This window comes from Malania oleifera, chromosome 5, assembly GCF_029873635.1.
Source record: "Malania oleifera isolate guangnan ecotype guangnan chromosome 5, ASM2987363v1, whole genome shotgun sequence".
In the NCBI taxonomy this organism is placed as follows: domain Eukaryota; kingdom Viridiplantae; phylum Streptophyta; class Magnoliopsida; order Santalales; family Ximeniaceae; genus Malania; species Malania oleifera.
This window is the reverse complement of record NC_080421.1, coordinates 70,447,130-70,457,369: the sequence shown is the minus strand read 5'-3', so window position 1 is coordinate 70,457,369 and position 10,240 is coordinate 70,447,130.

Sequence of the window (10,240 nt, the reverse complement as noted above, 5' to 3'; positions counted from 1 at the left end):
CTAAGGCCCCTAAACAGCGAACCGAGTTCCAAAACCTACAATCAACAGTACAGAATATACTCACAAGACTGTTTCCTACAAAACTACTGGATTAGAATTGAAAACTGAGCCTTACCTCGATTTTACGCCAAAACCCAAAAATCTCCAAAACAGGATTCTGATCTGTAGAACTTGTAGAGAATCCTTCCACGATCCTTGTGGTAACTTCAAATTTACGATTCTCGCGACGAATGATGAAGAAATCTAGAGAGATAAAGAGTAGGGAGAGTTCTAGAGAGAGAGAGAGAGAAAAAAAAGATATTTGAGTTTCTTAGCTTGGAAGTAATGAAAACTTCTATTTATAACCCTTTGACCTAACCACTTCTCGTCGACGAATTGCGTCCTCATCAATGAGGCTCTATAGTCTTCTTGTTGATGAGACCAAGACCTTGTCGACGAGTCTAGGATCTCCAGTTTTTCAAAACCCCTCGACTTCTCCTCATCGACGAGCTTCTAAACTTCATCGATGAGAGATACAAGACCTTCGTCGACGAACTTTGTCTTCATCGACGGAGCCTGTTCAAATACCTATTTTTTACCTCTCTCTTATTTATTTAAACCCATTTATCACGATTGGGGTTCTTACAATCTCCCCTACTTACAAAAATTTCATCCTCGAAATTTGTCATCTCTTATTCATAACTCGTACATTCAACTGAATACATACACGCAATACTGACAAGAAATTGGCGACCACTATAGCGCAACCCCATCATAGACATACACATACACATACATACCCTCACTTATGGCAGAGGAATATCATGGTTCACATACAACCGACATAGGAGTTCACAATACACATACTCCTAACAACTAACCACCTATCCCAACCCAAAGTAGGACAATGTACAAGTGCTCAAAACAACTATGGATACTTTCGGCGTATTTTCATTTTCAGTTCCCAAGAAGCTTCCTCAATCTCGTGGTTTCGCCCCACAATACCTTCACTAATGGTATCTCTTTAGTATGAAACTTTTGAACTTTATGATCCAGAACCTGAATAGGTATCTCCTCATATGCTAAGTATCCCCAATTTTCAACTCATCATAGCTAATAACATGTGAAGGATCCAACATGTACCTCCTCAACATGGATACGTGAAACACATCGTGGACCCTCGAGAGTGTTGGGGGTAGTGCAATCCTGTAGGCTACCGGACCCACTCACTCAAGTACCTCGAATGGCTCGATATACCTTAGGCTCAGCTTGCCCTTCCTCCTAAATCTCATCACCCCTTTCATCAAAGCAATATGCAGAAATATCTTACCCCCCACCTCAAACTCCAACTCATAGAGGCGAACATCCACATAACTCTTCTACAGACTCTGAGCTAATCTAATTCTCTACCGGATCAAACCCACCTTCTCAAACGCTTGCTGCACAAGTTCAGGTCCTAACACCTAACGTTCACTAACCTCATCCCAACACAAAGGAGATTGACACCTCCAACCATACAAAGCCTCGAACGGTGTCATCCCGATACTAGCCTGGAAGCTATTGTTATACGCAAATTCTACAAGTGGCATAAACTATATCCAACTACCACTAAAGTCTAATACATAAGCTCACAACATATCTTCCAAGATCTGTATCGTCCTCTCTGAGTGTCCATCAGTTTTGGGGTGGAACGTTGTACTAAAAGTAAGCTTCGTCCCCAGTGCCTCCTACAAACTCGTCTAGAATCGAGAAGTAAACCTTGAATCTCGATCTGGCACAATGGATACCGGTACTCCGTGCATTCTCACAATCTTATGCACGTATATTTCAGCTAGCTTACTCAAACAAATAGCCAACCTTTATGAGCATGAAATGAGTAGATTTTGTGAATCTATCCACGATCACCCAAATAGCATTCTGCTCATGAAGTGCTGGCAGCAATCCGGTCACAAAATCCATGGAAATATGCTCTCATTTCCACACTGGAATAGGCAAAGGCTACAATGGCCCTGCCGGCCTCTGATGTTCAGCTTTCATCTACTGACACGTCAGACACTGCTCCATGAATTGAGCAAATTGTCTCTTCATACTAGACCACCAGAAGGTCTCATGCAAGTCCCGATACATCTTTGTACTACCAGGATGTACTGTAAATAAAGAACGATGCTCTTCCTCTAGAATCGTCCTTCTGATCTCATCATCGTTCGAAATACACAGTCTGGTCCCAAATCTCAACACACCTCCCTCAGAGATGTTGAATTATGTAGCCAGTCCCTGCTGTACCTTTTCCATAATCTCGGCCAACTCTGCATCACTAGCCTGCGCGATTTTATACGCTCAAACAAGGTCGGTTGGATCACCAAGCTAGCAATGAAAACCTGATGATCACCATGCACCAACTCTATACCTAAACTCTCTAGATCCTGCCTGATGTGATGCTGAGCTACAACTGTAGATACAGCTGCATGTTCTGACTTCCGACTTAACGCATCAGCCACCACATTAGCTTTCCCCGGGTGATAATTGATCGTGCAATCATAGTTCTTAATCAACTCAAGCCACTATCTCTGCCTCATATTCAACTCCTTCTGCGTGAAAAAATACCTGAGGCTCTATGGTCAATGAAGATCTCGCATTGCACACCATGCAAGTAGTGTCGCCAAATCTTCAGTGCATATACAACAACAGCCAATTCCTGATCATGCGTAAGGTAATTCTTTTCATATTCTTTCAGTTGCCGAGAAGCATATGCTACTACCTTACCCTGCTACATAAGCACACATCCCAAACCCTTTAGAGATGTGTCGCTATAAATCACAAACCCACCATTCCCTAAAGGAATAGTCAAAACCAGAGCAGTAACCAGCTGGTACTTCAACTCCTGAAAGCACTGCTCGCAATCACTAGTCCACTCAAACTGCACTCCCTTCCTACTCAATCGATTTAGAGGCCCAAATAGTTTAGAAAACCCCTCTACGAACCGACGATAATAACTCACCAGTCCTAGAAAACTCTGAACCTCCTGTATATTCTTCGGCCTCACCCAGTCAACCACAGCTTCAATCTTGCTAGGATCAACTGATATACCATCACCAGTAACAACATGGCCTAAGAATGCAATCTGACTCAACCATAATTCACACTTCTTTTGTTTAGCATACAACTTCTTCTCCCGCAGCATCTGTAATACTAACCTCAAATGATTTTCATGCTCTTTTGAACTCCTCGAGTGTATTAGAATATCGTCAATGAACACCACCATGAACTGATCCAGGTACTCATGGAAAACCCTGTTCATCATATCTATGAACACCATCGGAGCATTGGTCAACCCAAATGGCATAACCAAGAACTCGTAGTGGCCGTATTTGGTTCGAAAAGTCATCTTCGCTACATCCTCAGCTCTAACCCTCACCTGATGATATCCTGACCGCAAGTTGAACATTGAAAAGACTCATGTCTCCTGCAACTGGTCAAAGAGATCATCGATACGAAGTAAAGGATAGAGATTCTTCATAGTCACCTTGTTAATCTCACGGTAACCAATGCACATCGGCATTAACCCGTCCTTCTTCTCCACAAACAATACTGGAGCTCCCCAGGGTGAAACACTATGTCGAATGAATCCTCTGTCCAGTAATTCCTACAACTGCTCCTTCAACTCTCTAAATTCTGTTGGAGTCATCCAGTACGGAGCTTTAGAGATCGGTGCCTTTCTAAAGAGCAATTCTATCGCAAACTCTATCTCATAATCTGGAGGTAAACGGAGTAAATCATCTAGAAACACATCTGAGAACTTGCTGACTACCCGAATGTCCTCAAGTCTCAACTCATCCCGCAGCGGTTCCTCCACACAAGCTAGGTACCCCTAACACCCGTCCAAGAGTAACCTCCTCGCTTGTAATGCTGATAGAATTTATGGCACTGAATGCACACACGATCCTACGAATTCATACTCTTGCTCCCCGGGAGGTATGAACACTACTACCCTCTTACGATAGTCGATCACAGCATAACTGGAGAACAACCAATCCATCCTCAGAATGATATCGAACCCCGACATGTCATATACTCCAAGATTCGCTGGTAGCAGCTTTCCCTAGATTACCACTGGGCAGTCTTCCAACATCCTTCTACAGAATGATAACTCCCAGATGGCATAGTCACCGATAACACCCTGCTCATGACTTGGGTCTCAACCCCACATCATCCAACAAAACTTGTAGATATAAACAAATGGGTTGCACCCAAATCAAACAAAACATAAGCTTTATTTGAAAGCAACAATAAGGTACCTGTCACCACCTTCCTTGCATGCTCAACGTCTGCTGGAGTAAGAGAGTATACTCTGGTTGGAGCTGTATTTTTCTGAATGGTTCCCGAGGTATCTAGTTACTTCCCCGATTCACACTAGATGCAGGTACATCTCGCTTCGGTGCACGACAATCACGAAACATGTGACCTGACGGGCCACAATTGTAGCAGTTACCCACAAATGACCGGCACTCACCCTCGTGCCATCTATGGCATCTAGTACAACGTCCACTAGTCTGGCTCATTTGAGAATCCTGGCACTCGATATTTTGACGATAACCTGAGCCCTTGTTCCTCTTCTTCCACGATCCCTGACGAGATCCTGTATGAGAACCAAGAAGTACTGTCCTCTTCCTCGATTCCTGATCCACCTCGTCCTCTGGGATACCAGTCTCAATCACTGTGGCTTTATCCACCAACACCGAGAACTTGCAAATCTGAAACATCCCCACCGGTCTGTAGATATCCTTCCTCAGGCCCTTCTCAAACCTTCGAGTCTTCTCATACTCGCTCGAGATTAAACACGGAGCAAATCGAGACAACTCTATGTACCGAGCTGCATATCCCTGCACTGTCATACTCCCCTGAGTCAGAGTAGTAAACTCATCTGCCTTCGCATCACATACTGAAGTCGGGAAGTATCTGTCAAAGAACACTTCCTTGAAATGGCTCCATGACATCTCCTCATGACCGACTCTCTGCTTCTCTAGCAGACTCACCGCAGTCCACCATCGACCCACCTCCCCAGATAGTTGGAAGGTAGCATAGAGGACTCCCTTCCTATCCATGCAGTGCAGGACCTCCAAGATCCTCTAAGTCTTCTCCACCCAATCATTTGCTATCGTTGGGTCAGGTCCCCCAGAGAACGTCGGAGGATGCATGCATGTGAACCTCTCAATGGTGCACCCTATAGTAGTAGGAGAGCGCTTGCATCTCCTCACACTCCGCCCGATCTCCCGTACCACCTGCCTCGTCAAACCTTGAGGCACAGAAGGGGACTCATCACTCGTAGTCTCCTCGGAGCCACTTCCCAGGTAATTATCCTTGGGCTCCATTCTGCAACACAATAGGAATCTATCAGTATCCCTACAACACATACAGTTAACACAATGATCTAAACTAATCATGTTAACTACTCCTTACCAGGTCCAAATTTGTCCTATCACACCGACACGAAAGCCATCAATGATCTGCCCTACTTTTACTTGAATCATCTTCCAAGGGAAAACACGGAATATCGCCGACAAACCCCAGTCTAGCAACGGAACAACCCTCAACCAACTTTACCTATATCCAACATCCTATACTCTGGTATGTACTCACATTTACGCCTAACCAAGTCTACAAGACCTAACAACCTAGTTAGCTCTGATATCAAGCTATCACGCCCCAAACTCAAAAATGGGACCCAAGGGTGAAATTGTAATCTAACCTATCCCTGTATCATACAAACCATCCACAGATACAGTACAATGGATGAGGGTCCGACCCCGTGGGGTTCCCAGGCACCCTAAATAGCATCCAAACACAATCATATACGCACTGAAAAAAGTTCATTTTGTATATATATACAGTACCATACCAGAGTCTATACAAGGACAGAATCAAGGTTCCATTAAACAACGTACAACTGGGTGCCCAACACATCTCAAAATGGCAACCCATCAAAATACAGTCCTAGCACTTACCCGAGTGCTAACTGCAGTACACCGGCCACTACGCTCCCTACACCAAGACGCTAGTTCTGGTTACTTGAAGGACCTGTAAAAATGTACGTACAGTAGGGGTGAGACACCTCTCAGTAAGGAAGAACACAAGTTATATCAGTGTGTGGCATTTGAGTATTATCATAATACAATATACACGCAGTTAAATGCAGTTCTAGTACTAATTTCACAATAGTGCATACACGCACACACACATGATCAGCAATCCCGGTGTTGTCACACCCATTGGCCTAACGCCAGCCTGCGACATACGGCATTGGCCAGTAGCCAACCCTCGAACACGGCGCCACCGACACATGGCTAGTCCCTGACTCCCATGGCATCGTATCGACGCTAAATTGGTGGATCCACACCCTTCGGCCTGATTTGCCGAAATAGGCTCACACCCTCAGATACAGAGTTGGACCTCTGCCAATCTATGGCCAACGATTTCATACGCCCTCAGATATAGAGTCGGACACTCTCAGTACCTGGATCAATTCGGAACCGCCTTCCTACTAGCATTTAAACAATCATACACACACATGCATGCTCATATAACCAAAAAAAGCACACCCATTTGGTAATCTAAAATCATGGTTTTCCAAACAAATACAGTTTAAACAAGTCAAGGCACGACCATCCCTATAACACCGAATAAATCAACATATACATTCGGTTTTCAATAAAACCAGGGATGCAGCCCGTCGCCCCCTTTTTCCCAAAACTGTAATCATGAAAAACCCATAGTTTTCCCCATTAGATTCCCCCAAATGAGTAGCCAAAACATACATAGGACCGTGAACCACAGTTCTACAGAGTCCGATTTCAAAAATAACCGATATAAACACAATTTCCTTTACCTTTCCCCAAATAGCAAATTCCGAACTCTAAGGCCCCTAAACAGCAAACCGAGCTCTAAAACCTACAATCAATAGTACAGAATATACTCATAAGACTGTTTCCTACAAAACTACTGGATCGAAATTGAAAACCGAGTCTTAACTCGATTTTACGCCGAAACCCAAAAATCTTTGAAACGGGATTCCGATCTGTAAAACTTGTAGAGAATCGTTCCACGATCCTCGTGGTAACTTCAAATTTACTATTCTCGTGATGAATGGTGAAGAAATATAGAGAGATTGAGAGTAGGGAGAGTTTTAGAGAGAGAGAGAGAGAGAGAAGATATTTGAGTTTCTTAGCTTGGAAGTAATGAAAACTTCTATTTATAGCCCTTTGACCTGACCACTTCTCGTCAACGAATTGCATCCTCGTTGACGAGGCTCTATAGTCTTCTCGTCGACGAGACCAAGACCTCGTTGACGAGTCTGGGATCTCCGATTTTCTGAAACCGCTCGGCTTCTCCTCGTCGACAAGTCTCTGAACTTCGTCGACAAGAGTTACAAGGCCTTCGTCAACAAACTCTGGCTTCATCGACGAAGCCTATTCAAATACCTATTTTTTTTACCCCTTTCTTATTTATTTAAACTCATTTATCACGGTTTAGGTTCTTACATGAGGTTTTTATTATGATATACCGGCGTACGGGTGAAAGGTTTTCTTTACATGATATGCCAGCGTACGGGTCGAGCCTTCTATATGATATGTTGACGTACAAGCCAAGAATTTTATCTGATATGTAATACGGCGTATGGGCCGTGATTGACAAAAATACGAAATGTCAGCGTAAAGGCCGAAGATTTTCACGTTATGTATGCAAAATGATATGATGATATTAACTTGGCAATTATTATTATGAAATAGTAATATATCACTTTTTTAAAATATGTTATATGTTATTAGAACCTGATTGGCTTGGTTTAGGCTTTCACGAGCACGGTACCGTAACAATATGATCACGATCATGATATGTTAGTGCTACTGCTAGCCGTACGGGGCAGTGGGAGAATGGCAGTCGATGTGGTTTATTGTAATGTTGGCGTCCCTGGTGTATAGACCAGTAGAGGTAGGCCCATCATACTTACATACTTTTGCTTTTGATTTCGAAGTGGTCGGCCAGCCATTGTCAGGTTCTACCTTCGAGCTGCACAACCTAGTCATGTAGGGGTAAGACATGACACCAGCCAGCTAACCATCTATAATGTTTTCTATTATTATTATATGAGATGAAATATGTTTATTGAATTCAGTATGTTCTACCATGTTATGATTATATATGTTTCTCAGATATGATACAGACTATTTTACCAAGTATGTTTATGTACTGTATATGTATAACACAAGACTACTTATATTGCCACACACTGGTATTAGTTTATTTTCCCTTATTGAGAGGTGTCTCACCCCATATTATATGAATATTTCAAGAGCCCCAGATAGGAGAGTGGATAAAGTTTTGCAACACTAGAGTTCGATAGTCATACCTTACCTAAAGGGTAAGTACTTGCTAGGGTCAGACAAATTTTTGGGTAGCGACCCTAAGACTCTTTTTGGATATTCTTGAGATGTATATATTTATATTATGGTTGTAGTAAACTCTGGTATTGTATTGAATGATATTTTGATTTGTATATGATATCACGTTTTGTGCTGCTTAGGTAATAGTAATGAATTTCAGGTTACCCCTGGTACCTTGGGTCCAAGTGGATTATAGTTTACCAAGATGTTATTATGTAAAAAAAAAAAAAAAACCTTGGGAAATAAGCAGGTTGTTACAATACCTATGTTATTCACTAAGAGACATAATGGGACCTTGAGGTTATGCATTAATCATTGGAAGTTACATCACGTTATAGTAGGAATTGGTATCGACTTCCAGGGATTGGTGGATTATTTGATTAATTGGTAAAATTCTAAAATTTTTGAAGATTGAATTGCAATCAAATGATCATCAATTAATATTCGGGAATTACACATCCCAAAGATAGAATTGAGTACATAGTAAGATCGCTATAAGTTTCTAGTGTTACCAATTAGGGTTACCAATGCACCTTACATTTTCATAGATATAATGAATCAAATTATTCAACCATACTTTGATCAATTCATTATAATTTTTATGGATGATTTTTTTTTGGGTATTTAGAAACTCAAGAAGAGCATGAACAACATTTGTGATTAGTTTTACAAAAATTATGAAAGCATCAGTTATATGCTAAACAGGAAATGTCGGTTTTGGGCAACTAATACAAAATTTTTGGATCGTGTCATAATCAAAGGATAGTCATCTATTGATTCTTTTAAGGTTATGTTAGTGTTAGATCTTTGGAAGACTCGAGATAAAAATTGAAATTGTTGTATGTTGGATCTAAAACAAGGTATATTAGGATAGGATGTATAATCCATCGATTTGTGTTAGCTGCCAGTTCTAATAGAGTTGTTTAAAAGGTTAATTCAAAACTTATTAAGTTAACAATGGATTTTACTTGGAGTTGTATTTAACAAATTTCGAAAATAAAATTTTTATAAGGAGGTGAGAATGTAAAGCCCCAAAAATAATTATTACAAGAGGATGTAATGGTTTAATATATATATATATATATATATATATAATTTAATTAATTAAATATTATTTAATTAAATTAATTAAACAAGTAATATTATAATAATAAAAATTATGAATTAAGTAATATAACATATTAATATATTAATATATATATATATATATAATATAATATAAGTAAAGGATCCTAAAGGATCATGTTTTGATCCTTAAAGAAATTTCATTTCTTGAAGAGTTGAACCCCCCAGGCACCATCTCGCCTCTCTCTCTTCACCTCACGTCTCTCTCACTCTCCGTCTCCTCTCCCTCTTTTCTCAATTTTCTCGACCAAATGAGTGTTGATCGAAAAACAAAAAATACCATTGGGATCCTATCTCTGCCATCGACATTTTCACCCGAGTAGATTTTTCGTAAGAACGACGTAGGCACCTTTCTTGGGGTAAGGTATATACCCTCTCTTTTCTCTATTTTTTCGTCTCTCTGCGTCTGTCTGCGTAGCCTCTGCTCTCTGTCCACGCACAAAAGTGAAGGAGAAAGGGTTGTTGAAGGGTCAAAGCAAATCTCACTGCTTGGTCCAGTGAGATTTGTTACGCGTCAGCTCACAGATTATTTTTGAAATAAAACTCACTTTTTCATCAAACGAGATTTGCAGGAAGACAATGCCACATGTCACCACCGAAGCCCTGCCCGTGACAAATCTCGCTGGATTAAGTAGCGAAATTACGTGAGTGTCATTTTGGGAAATATTTTTTCAAATTGAGTATTATTTAATATATTA